Genomic DNA, 12,370 nt, shown 5'->3' with positions numbered 1-12,370 from the left:
TCTCCTTAGAGCGAGAGGTGGGGGAGAGCATCTGTTGTCTTGTCATTGGCCAATCCAGCCCAAACTGCAACAAAGAGCAAATCTCGATGTATCTGAGGATATCAAACAAGCCCTTCTCTCTGATAGCCTTTGCCTCAAAGTGCAAGTTTTAGCTACCGTTGTGAACAATTATTGGAAAGTTTTGGAATGTTTTAAAGCTTAGATTTGAATCAACAAGCCTCACCAGGTCACAGACAAGATTTATTGTGTGACTAGAGACTGGAGAACCATCTCTAGCATTAATTGTCCACAAAACTTCTCCTCAGATTTTCACATAGGAGAAGCTGGTCAGTGAAGTCACTGGTAATTCAGTCATCCTCCTTTCTTTGGGCATATCATTGGGGGTCCAAATAAAGCCAGCAGGCTTGCACTTGCACCGAGGCCTCCAACTGACCTGATGGGAAACAACTGTTTATGCCATGTAGGACAGAAGAGAGAACATGAGACAGCAGAGGTGGACTTAGAAAGGAGGTGTCCTGGTGCTGCTTTTTCTTGTATACTTCTTGTCTTCTTGTGTACTATTAGTGCTTGGAATTCCTCCTTTTGAAATAACCTGGTGGAAGCCCAGAACAGAGCTGTGCAAGTTCACTGAATGCTCTCTCTCTCTTGGTGTGGAAGCTGTCAACAGTAACATTTTTTTAAGCTCTAGCTATGTTGTCTCCTTGCTTAAGCCCTATTTCTATCCATTGCTTGATTAATTTGAACTTGTATCACAGAGTTGAGAGTGCAGGTAATTTTGTCACAGATGTAACTTCCTCAGTGAAGAAGACTCTGAGTACAAGGACTTGTGACCTCCAAGCAACAGGCAGGTTTAAAGTCTGCGGGACTGGCATTTGCTGCAGTGACAGTGGCATATCTGGTTGCAAATTAACTCAGCTTAAAACATTGGAGAAACTGACCAGTTTTCAGCCGAGACTGCTCACTGCTTCAGCTGGCCATGTGGGCTGGCTGCACAAGAGAGAACCCAGAACAGGCTGCCTGGATCAATTGTTCACCCAACATGTTATGGACTTGTCTAGCTGTATGCTGGATGTTTTGTCCAGAAGGATACTATAAGAGACAGTATCAAAAGCTTTGCTAAAATAAAATAAAAACAACACATCTACTGGCTTCCCTTGGTCAACTAGATGGGTGACCTTGTCATAAAAGGAAATTAAGTTGGTTAAGCAGGACTTCTTCCTTGTGAACCCATGCTGGCTATGACTAATGGTTGCATTGTCTCTCAAGTGTTTTTCAATAACTCCCAGAATAATCTTCTCCATAATTTTACCAGGCACTGAAGTGAGACTGACAGGCCTGTACTTACCAGGGTCTTCCTTCTTACCCTTCTTGAAAATTGGGACAACATTTGCCAGCTTCCAGTCAACTCGGACCTCTGCAGATTCCCAAGACCATTGAAAAATAATGGAGAGAGGTCCCACAATGACATCGGCCAGCTCTTTCAGTACCCTGGGATGAATCCCATCAGGCCCCATAGGCTTATGTGCATCCAGCTGGAGCAGCAAGTCTCAAACAAGTTAAGGGTTGGCTGGGAGTTTATCATCCCCCCAGTCATGGTCTTGCAACACGGGGCTCCAGGAGTCCCATGGCCCATCATTGGCATTAAAGACAGAGGCGAAGAAAGCATTAAACATCTCCACTTTATCTATGTCCCTATTTGTGAGGTGACTGACCTCATCAAGTAATGCACCAATATTATCTCCGATTCTCCTTTTGCTGTTAACATATTTTTTAAAAAGCGCCCTTTTTGTTGTCCTACACAGTGCTAGCCAGCTTGAACTCTAATCAAGCTTTGGCTGCACAAATTTTCTCCCTACAGTGGTGAACAGCATCTCTGTAGTCCTCCTGTGTTGCCTGTCCTTGCTTCCAACGTCTGTACACTTTCCTTTTCTGCCTAAGGCCAAGCCAGCCTTCTGCCCTTCTTGCTTGACTTCTGACACTTTGGAATTGCTTGCTCCTGCTCTCTTAAGAGATGTCTCTTAAAAAGTGACCAGCATTCATGGACCCCAATACCTTCAAAAGCAGATTCCCAGGGGACCTTACTAACTAGCTCCTTCAGCAGCCCAAAGTCTGCTCTCCCCATATCCAGGGTTGAAGTTTTGCTGACAGTTTTTTTCCTATCACCAATGATTTGAAACTCAACTATTGACCAAGACAGCCACCAATCACCACTTCACCCACGAGTCCCTCCATGTTTACAAACAAGACCTGGGCTTACAGGCCTTACTTAAAATTTATATTAGCATTAAACAGATTATCACTTTAATGTGTGACTAGATTATTTTACAACAGTCGTTACAATGTAAAGATCATCTATTGCAATAACACTGATGGGAGACTTGACTCAGAAAAAATATATACAAGGCTTATGGAACCTACAGACTGGAAAACCACTCTTTTCCAGAGTCTTCTCTTGATTTAGATGAGAACAAATTATTGGGTTTTTTCCCCAACCTTGCATCCGTGAAAACATCATCAGAGAGTTAACTAGTACTGCAGGAACCATTTTACTGAATCTCTTTTCTTTTCTCAGTGACTGCTAGAGATTGAATGGAAAAGAGAGCAGGATTCTGGGAATAGTCTTAGTGTCTGTCTGCAATGTTACTGGAGAAATTATGGAGACTTCCTTCCATCACCTAGGAGAAAGAAGTACTAAAGCACATTTTTCCAAGGAGCTATGAAATTACTATATAATTAATGAGAACTGAAAGCCTTAGCAACAATTGCTCAATGTTGTCATGTCATGTTGCATAAGAGATTTTATTTTTCAGGTTTGCTCTTGATTCCTAGAGTGGTAGGAAAAAAAGGCTGCATAAAAGATTTTTACTCAAGAGATCTCAGAAACCAGCCTCAAGTTCTATCTGATTATTTGCATCAGGATCTCCTTGACATGGGTGACAGGGATCCAGATGCTGTATATGACTATAAAATGTGGCCTGTACACTGAACACCTTATGGTCCTGGAATGTTTTCTGGAGTCAAGTTAGAGGGAGATGCATCATTTCTTGTGCCAGGTATTTTAAGAGGAGACAGTAGCTGCAGAAAACAACATTACACAGAATGTAGAAAGAATAAGCAGAACTTGTTTCTATAGGATCTATCTCAGCTGAATCCAGCTCATAGACCCATTGATATGGAATAAGGGGAAAAAAAAAAAAACCAACCCTCTCTCAAAACAGACCAAAGATTTCCACAAGCAAATTCAAGCTGGAATCTGTTATGTATGGTAGCATCTCTCAGAGGTGAGTGAAGATCACATCTTAAAAATATCCTTTTGTTTTCAAGAAGAAAGATTTATTCATGTTCAGACAATCAGTACAGAAGTTAAATTTTATCCAGGAATCCTACTGGAACCTACTGACCTAAAGAGGGGGAAGGGTGTGGGGCAGAAATGGGATTATCACTCAAATCTCAAGTGTATCTCTCGCAAACTTTCCTTACTGCAGTCTAAGTGGACATACACGTGAGTTGCCATCACTTACTGTCTTACTGCTCAGCACCTGAGCCACTGTAACTGAGCAGCCACATGCACGTCATTCTCTCCAATGTACAAACCCACAGGGTGCTGTAAACTCCACCAGCACAGAGGTTTACAAGTAAACCTAGTTGGGGCATGAGAGCTGCAAACCCAATACGGTTCAACAAGCATTTTTGGCAGCTGGCAACATGTAATTTTCAATGTAAAATTTGTTTTAAAAAAAAAACACCACAAAATCATCCTTATTCCATTTAATTTCAAAACTCAAAACTGGAGAATTAAATTGCATAGCTTTTTCTCCTTAACACTTCTGCCTGACCAATCCACAATGCAAGGCATTGCAAGCTCAGATGCCAGTAGTGTTACTGACACTCAACTGTATGCCATACAGCAGAGAGACTCTGGATGCACTCTGAACTTAAGAATGCTTTATATTTATATTTAGCCCTTTTTACATACTACATTATGTATGTGCAGACATGTTAAAAAAGATGTGGCTATAATTAAAAATAAAAAAAATTCTCTGAGAATTATGCTGAAAACCTAAAAATTCTTCAATGGGTCACACCCTGCTATTCACCTGGATATGTTTCAGAGCAATGTTGTGATATCTAAAAAATGGCTCTTTCTTAATCATGATTGGGATCCTAGATCTTAGTCAGACATATAACACTTGGATGAAAACATTATTAGGATTGCAGCAATCACAGAGAGAATAAATAAAAGTCATAGATTCCATTATTAATATACCTTGCCAGTAGTACTGCGAATTTGAAGGAAATGCTGCAATAGACAAAAGAGGAAATAAATAGATGAACAACTGCTTGACAGTGCAACTCAGCAGCCACTTTTCAAGAGTTTCAGCTTTGGACAAATGCAGAGGAACCCCAGTGGATATCAGAATAAGTATTTTATAAACTGTGCAGATCAATAAAGATGCTACAGATTACAACTAGAAGCCTTGATTTCATAGAGCATCTAGTCTCAATCCCAAAGTCTTTTATAAACAGTCACACAAAAGGTATTTTAATTATTTGACAGAACGAAATAATTTGAAGGAGTGCTGAGAAGGTAAGAAACAGTCAGAGTTAAACTTGGAAAAATTATGGTAGGCTCTGATACCAGAGTCTCAATCACCTAAAGTAGTATCATATAGAGATCTTTGACAGAAAATTCCTATATACTTCTGTAGGATAGAAACTCTCCTTCCTCATTTAAAACAGCAGTACTCTGGATTTAAAAAAAAAAAAACAAAAAGAAAAAAAAAGGAAAAAAAAAAGCAGAGTAATGCTTCCCAACTTTCAATAAATAGCAAAGAAATCTATGTGAATACTGCTATGCTCTAACAGAGCTGATCAACGGCTCAATGTCCAAGTGGAGATGAGTGACGAGTGGTGTTCCTCAGGGGTTGTTATTGGGACCAGTGCTGTTTAACATCTTTGTCAGTGACATGGACAGTGGGACTGAGTGCACCCTCAGCAAGTTTGCCGATGACACCAGGCTGTGTAGAGCAGTCGACACACTGGAGGGAAGGGATGCCATCCAGAGGGACCTGGACAGGCTTGAGAAGTGGGCCCCTGCAAACCTCATGAAGTTCAACCAGGCCAAGTGCAAGGTCCTCCACCTGGGTTGGGGCAATCCCAAGCACAAATCCAGGCTGGGCAGAGAATGGCTTGAGAGCAGCCCTGAGGGGAAGGACTTGGGGGCGTTGGTGGACAAGAAGCTCAGCAATGTGCGCTCGCAGCCCAGAAAGCCAAATGTATCCTGGGTTGCATCTAAAGAAGCGTGACCACCAGGTAGAGGGAGGTGATTCTGCCCCTCTACTTTGCTCTGGTGAGACCCCACCTGGAATGCTGCATTCTGGGGCCCCCAACATAAGAAGGACATGGACCCATTGGAGCAGGTCCAGAGGAGGGCCATGAAGATGATCAGAGGGCTGGAGCACCTCTCCTATGAGGACAGGCTGAGACAGTTGGGGTTGTTCAGCCTGGAGAAGAGGAGGCTCCGGGGAGACCTTATAGAAGCCTTCCAGTACCTCTTTAGGGGCCTACAGGAAAGATGGGGAGGGACTTTTTACGAGGGCATGTAGTGATCGGACAAGAGGTAATGGCTTTAAACTGCAAGAGAGTAGATTTAGATTATATATAAGGAAGAAATTCTTTACTATGAGAGAGTGGTGAGGCACTGGAACAGGTTGCCCAGAGAAGTTGTGGATGCCCCATCCTTGGAAATATTCAAGGCCAGGTTGGATGGGGCTTTGAGCAACCTGGTCTAGTGGAAGGTGTCCCTGCCCATGGCAGGGGGGTTGGAACTAGATGATCTTTAAGGTCCCTTCCAATCCAAACCATTCTGATTCTATGATTTTAGTTCCAACTATTATGAACTGAGACATCTCCATAACTTGGAAATTAAAGTCTCTTGAAAGGATTATAGCTTTTGATTATACTCTGTGTATCTTTAATGTCCTTATTGCAGAGATTTCTGACATGCTATTTGTAAAGTTACTGTTTTTATACCCACTTGGGGTAAAACCTAAGGAACAGTCAAATATTTTCTCCGAATCTTCCAAATTAATTTCTTAGATGAGGTTTCTTACAACAGCAGCTCAACACATTATCTTTCCTAATTAAAAAAAAACACAAAACAAACCAAAAAAACCCAAACAAAAAAACCCAAACCCAACCCAACTGAGTTTTGATAAAAGCTTACCATGGAGAGCTTTATTAGGAGGGAATTACCACATTCTCTACAGCTGAAATTGGAAGATTATATAACAGAGAAGATTTTACTAAGTGATTATGGGCACTAAACAGATGTCATTCATAATGCTGAAGCCGATGATATTGATAACATCATTGAATGCAGAGATGAAAACAGGTTATTGTAACCCTATTTGTACTTTTTAGTGCATCTCACAGGGAATGCACAGGGAATATTAACTAACAGGTTATCGCTTAAATTCAGCAATAGATTTATCAAAGTAAATACGAAACAATAAACACTTAAACATGTAATGAAGCAATGTAACCATTTTAACACATCAGTAATCTGTTACTCAGATAATGACAAAAGCATCTTATAAGATACATGAAGGACATCAGACTGGAAAATAAATACAAAAGTCGATCAGCATGCAAGTTCTCTGAAATAAAGCTTACCTTTGAGCCATCCAAACTGATTATCCTGTAGACATTTCTTGTGCTGTCATAGAAATAGGACACAGTGACAGCATGCTTGCTGGTGGGAACCCAGTTTTTCTTAGTGTTTGGGTCAATCTGGAAGACATGAGCTCGGGTGCTGAAGATGGGTTGTTCCCTGAAGGACAGAGAGTAAAAGTCACGAATCTGATTTGTACGTAACATTGTTGCACATAAGTTATCTGCCAGTTGTGCCCACTGGGATGTACGCATTTCACTTTGCATGATACTTTTTTCCTAAGAACTTCTGTATGTGTTGCTGCGTAGAGCAGATAAGTGTATTAATATACATATGCAAGCAAAATTCAAGCCTTCTAAAGCAAAAAATCAGCACCCAGCTGTAGAGTCAGATAAAGACAGCCATCTCTAAATATAGATTCAGCCCTGTCCCATCACCTCCCCAGCCCTCATCCCCCATCTATCCCTTTAAACTAACCAGCGTGAATACATTAGCAGATTCTGTCTGCTTGACAGAGTCCCTTAGGAGGCAGTCCTGAAGGGCAAAGGAGTCCAGGAAGGCTGGACATTTTTCAAGAAGGAAGTCTTAAAGGCACAGGAGGAGGCTGTCCCCATGTGCCAAAAAACAAGCCGTCGGGGAAAAAGACCAGCCTGGCTGAACAGAGAGATATGGATACAACTCAGGGGAAAAAAAGGAGAGTTTATGGCCTTTGGAAGAAGGGGAAGGCCGCTCGGGAAGACTACAAAGATGTTGTAAAGCTATGTAGGGAGAAAATTAGAAGGGCCAAAGCCCAACCAGAACTTAATCTGTCTTCTGCTGTTAAGGACAATAAAAAAAGCTTCTATAAATACATTAGTAATAAAAGGAGGACTCAGGAGAATCTCCATCCTTTATTAGATGGGGGCGGTAACATGGTGACAAATGATGAGGAAAAGGCTGAGGTACTTAATCCCTTCTTTGCCTCAGTCTTTAATAGTAGGACCAGTTGTTCCCTGAGTACCCAGACCCCTGAGCTAGAAGACAGGGACAGGGAGCAGAATGAAGCCCCCATAATCCAAGGGGAAATGGTTAGCGACCTGCTACTCCTTTTAGACACGCACAAGTCTATGGGGCCAGATGGGATCCACCCAAGGGTTCTGAGTGTGCTGGTGCAAGTGCTCACCAAGCCACTTTCCATCATTGTGTTAGGGATAATAGAGGATGGTCCGAGTGAGACACGATGAAAAATTACTAGTTGAACCAAACCCAGTATACGTGCCGAGAAAAAGGACCTCAGTACTGTTGCTGCAAAAACTATGTGTGTATCCATGAGAACCTGACCTTTTTTCTCTGTAGCAAGGCTTCACAATAAAGCAGAGTTAACCCTTTTTTTTTTCCTTTGTGTGGGCTCCAGTTTGTACATTGGAATCTTTAAAAAAGAACTGGATACAATCATGTATCAGCAGTCCTGGCTAACCAGGGAGGTCCCAGTAGACTGGCGTCTAGCAAATGTGATGCCCATCTACAAGAAGGGCTGGAAGGAGGATCCGGGGAACTTGTCGGTCTGACCTCTGGCCCTAGGAAGGTTATGGAGCAGATCATCTTGAGTGTTATCATGCAGTACATACAGGACAACCAGGTGATCAGGCCCAGTCAGCATGGGTTCATGAAAGGCAGGTCCTACTTGACAAACCTGATCTCCTTCTGTGACAAGGTGACCTGCTTGGTGGATGAGGGAAAGGCTGTGGATGTTGTTTACCTGGACTTTAGTAAGGCCTTTGACACCATTTCCCACAGCATTCTCATGGAGAAACTGGCTGCTCAGGGCTTCGGTGAGTGTACTCTTCACTGGGTAAAAAACTGGTTGGAGGGCCGGGCCCAGAGAGTGGTGGTGAATGGAGTTAAATCCAGTTGGTGGCCAGTCACGAGTGGTGTTCCCCAGAGCTCAGTATTGGGGCCAGTTCTGTTTAATATCTTTATCAACGACCTGGATGAGGGGATTGAGTGCACCCTCAGTAAGTTTGCAGATGACACCAAGTTAGGTGGGAGTGTCGGCCTGCTTGAGGGTAGGAAGGCTCTGCAGAGGGATCTGGACAGGCTGGATCGATGGGCAGAGGCTAATGGTATGAGGTTCAACAAGGCCAAGTGCCGGGTCCTGCACTTGGGTCACAACAACCCCAAGCAGTGCTACAGGATTGGGGCAGAGTGGCTGGAAAGCAGCCCGGCAGAAAAGGACCTGGGGGTGTTGGTCGACTGCTGGCTGAATATGAGCCAGCAGTGTGCCCAGGTGGCCAAGAAGGCCAACAGCATCCTGGCCTGTATCAGGAACAGTGTGGCGAGTAGGACTAGGGAAGTGATCATCCCCCTGTACTCGGCACTGGTGAGGCTGCCCCTCAAGTACTGTGTCCAGTGTTGGGGCCCTCACCACAAGAAAGACATTGAGGTGCTGGAGTGTGTTCAGAGAAGGGAAACAAAGCTGGTGAGGGGTCTGGAGACCAAGTCTTATGAGGAGAGGCTGAGGGAGCTGGGATTGTTTAGCCTGGAGTAAAGGAGGCTGAGGGGAGACCTTATTGCTCTCTACAACTACCTGAAAGGAGGTTGTAGAGAGGTGGGGGTTGGTCTCTTCTCCCAAGTAACAGATGATAGGACAAGAGGAAATGGTCTCAAGTTACGCCAGGGGAGGTTTAGGCTGGATATTAGGAGAAATTTCCTCACTGAAAGTGTTGTCAAACATTGCAACAGCTTTCCCAGGGAAGTGGTGGAATCGCCATCCCTGGAGGTATTTATAAGACAGGTAGATGTGGTGCTTAGCGACATGGTTTACTGATGATTTTGTCAGTATTAGGTTGATGATTGGACTCGATCTTAAAGGTTCCTTCCAACCTAGACAGTTCTATAATTCTATGATTCTACGTGTAACTTCATCTCATTGCACTGCACGTTGCAGAATGTGTACTACTTTTAACTCCCATCTTCTCAAAAATCTTTTAATAATCTGATTATTCTAATCAATCTTAGGCCATAATCTGAAACTGAACTGGCTGATTCAATGCAATTATTCTAAAACTAACAGTAATTAGGGTCAGGAACACGTGTTGTGAAACCCTCACTCTTTGGAGCTTCACATCTGAACGTTTTTATAGCAACACTAAATATGTATAACATACATGGTTCAAAGTTAACTGCTTACCAAATAAAATTATGTAAGGTAAAAAAATTACTGTACTTCAGAATTTACAAGTTATTTTTCTCCATGATCATTACCAAGACATATAGTATTGCATAGAAATCTAAAAATATTTTAGTATCACTAAGATGGTTGTCAGTTTAAATTTAGCTACATTTTACTGACAGATAGATTGCTGTATTCTTCAGGGAATGATGCCATCAAATCCCAAAGATATTAAGTACCAGAAGTTGAGTTTAACTTTGTAGGTTTTTGAACTCTTTTGTTTTCTCCCATTTCCAGGATGTGAAGAAAGATATCCTTTGTCCCTGTCCTCACCTCCTTTTAAGTAAGAGGTAAGTTCTTAATACATTTTTCTGGCCAAATAAAAGCAAAAGAAAAAAAATATGATTTTGGGTACTCATAGTCAAAGGCTTTCAATCTGGCATCATTACAAAGGGGTACATGTGAACTCTCAGAAATATCTCTACTGATTGGCAGTGAGAGCAGCCAAGACCAGCTGCTTTCAGCAGCAGAATCATATTATTCAGCTAGGAGTTAAGGCTCCTTGAAGCCCATCTGCCAGAAGATGAGGTGTTCTCCTATGCTGGATGTTAGAAGTGATACAGAAGAGACCAAAGAGAGCACCATTTCAGTGAAAGCTTAAGGAGGAGGAAGGTAGGCCAGGGGAATCAATGCACATGCTAGTCCTCCATACAAATGTCACTGTACCCTCAGCACCAACTCATCTTCTCCTTCTAAATCACCAAGCTAAAGTAGGTTGGGTACTTTTTTTCCTAATCCCAATGCCTTGCACAAACACAAAGATTATGTAAAGGTGACTTTTATAGCCCTTTTGTTTAATATAACCTTTACACTAATTCTTATTGCTCTTTTGAATCTCTACAATTACTTCTTCAGTCATACCTAAACTTTAGTTCTTGTCTTCGATATTAGATACATTTTCCATTTACCTCCAAATTAAGCATACCCAAATGTAATTTGATGCATATTACCATAGTGCAACCAGTTCTTTAACTCTGGAAGGTTAAAGAGCCCATCAAAACAAAAGTCTTAGAAGCCTGACAATTATTTGGATGAAGACTGACACTGGAAGGAGAAAATAAAGGCTCTGACCACATTAACTAAAAAGACAAAAGAACTGAATACAAATCATAGATGTGTGGTTAATGAATACACATTTGACCAGAAATGCTATTCAGTTCTGTCACAGTACAGTATATCATACAACATACCACAGGTTAGGATTTTCATATGTAAACAGTAGGCGAAAACTATACAACTAAAGCAAGCAGGAGTGTCAGTAAAAGTCTGAGTGTTCAGCCTTGAGGTGCTGCTCTCCTGCACTGTCAGCACAAAAGTCTTCTATAGCCCCAGATAAATAGCCTCAATTTGTTTGATGGGACGGCCTGCATATTCCTGCTGATTGCTCAGCAGTGTTTCGCAAAGACAAACTAGAGAGCTTTGCAGAGAACATATGTATGTCTGCCATAGACATTACAGTTAGGTACAGAACAGCGTTAATAAAGCTTACCTGCACTTTTTTTATCACTTCTGATAAACTAGAGTTACAGTCTTTTCTTTCCATGTTTTAACTGAAACTGCGGCTTTACTGAATAACAAGCTGTCTACACTGTGGCAATAAACATAGCCCCCTTCATTAAACTAGTTGGAGAAATCATGATTTTGCCAAATTACTGTGGTAATTAGGAGTTTTTTCCAACAACAATGCTAAACTTCAGATGCCTCTAGAATTAAACCAACTAGAATACATTTTGTCACTTGATGATGAACATTTATACTGATTATTTCTTCAAACAAATGGAAATTACACACCTTACGTCTACAGGATGAAATGTGTTATAGAATCAGTCACTGATTTGCCAGTAGAAGCCCTTCAAAGCTGCTGTACAATTAGGTCATCTGTACTTTTCTGTGGCAACACACTATAGAGATACTTAAATTATAGATTTACTAAAACATTCATAAACAAGCAAAAGTTAATATGTAAAACATATACAAGATTTACAACTTCAAATAAACAATCCTTACTATAAGACTTGTTTTTTCCATTATCCACACAGGACATGATGCCCTCCCAATCTGGAAGTTTCAATTAACTCAGTTGAAGTAGTATTAGTTGTATTAAATAGGAGAGTAGTTTCCTTTTTCCCTTGCTAAGTGCTCAGACATATATATATAAAAATATAAGTGTACTTCCTATATAGAGTTGACAGAGAAAGAAGAAAAGAACAACTTTAAATAAGAAAAAAAGAATCCTGTAAAAACAACTATCAGTTCCTTACTCTTCCTTCTCTTCCTCTTTCATCTTTCTCTTACCATTCCTTCACTGCCACAACGTATTTAGTATTCATTAAGAACATGAATAGGAACTAAGACAAGAAGTCATCACTAATTACAAAGAGACGTAATTCATTTTTCCAGAAATATCCTGATGCTGAACAAAAAGAAAAGAAACTAACAGAATGCCATAGTAACACAGTTTGACTATTAGAAATGTCTGCTCAAGC

General features: G+C 41.4%; 1 protein-coding gene across 1 annotated transcript in view; it reads right to left on the bottom strand.

The window, feature by feature from the left end:
• LOC128901977 (homer protein homolog 1-like) overlaps positions 1-6,828 on the bottom strand; it is a 104,207-nt gene extending 97,379 nt beyond the window's left edge. The window contains exon 1 of the mRNA XM_054184197.1: positions 6,676-6,828. The gene's annotated coding sequence lies outside the window, so the exon portion shown is untranslated. The remainder of the gene's footprint in view (positions 1-6,675) is intronic.
• Between the last annotated feature and the right edge of the window lie 5,542 nt (positions 6,829-12,370).

This window comes from Rissa tridactyla, chromosome W, assembly GCF_028500815.1.
Source record: "Rissa tridactyla isolate bRisTri1 chromosome W, bRisTri1.patW.cur.20221130, whole genome shotgun sequence".
NCBI classification, from domain to species: Eukaryota; Metazoa; Chordata; class Aves; order Charadriiformes; family Laridae; genus Rissa; species Rissa tridactyla.
This window is presented reverse-complemented; position numbering and strand designations above follow the sequence as displayed.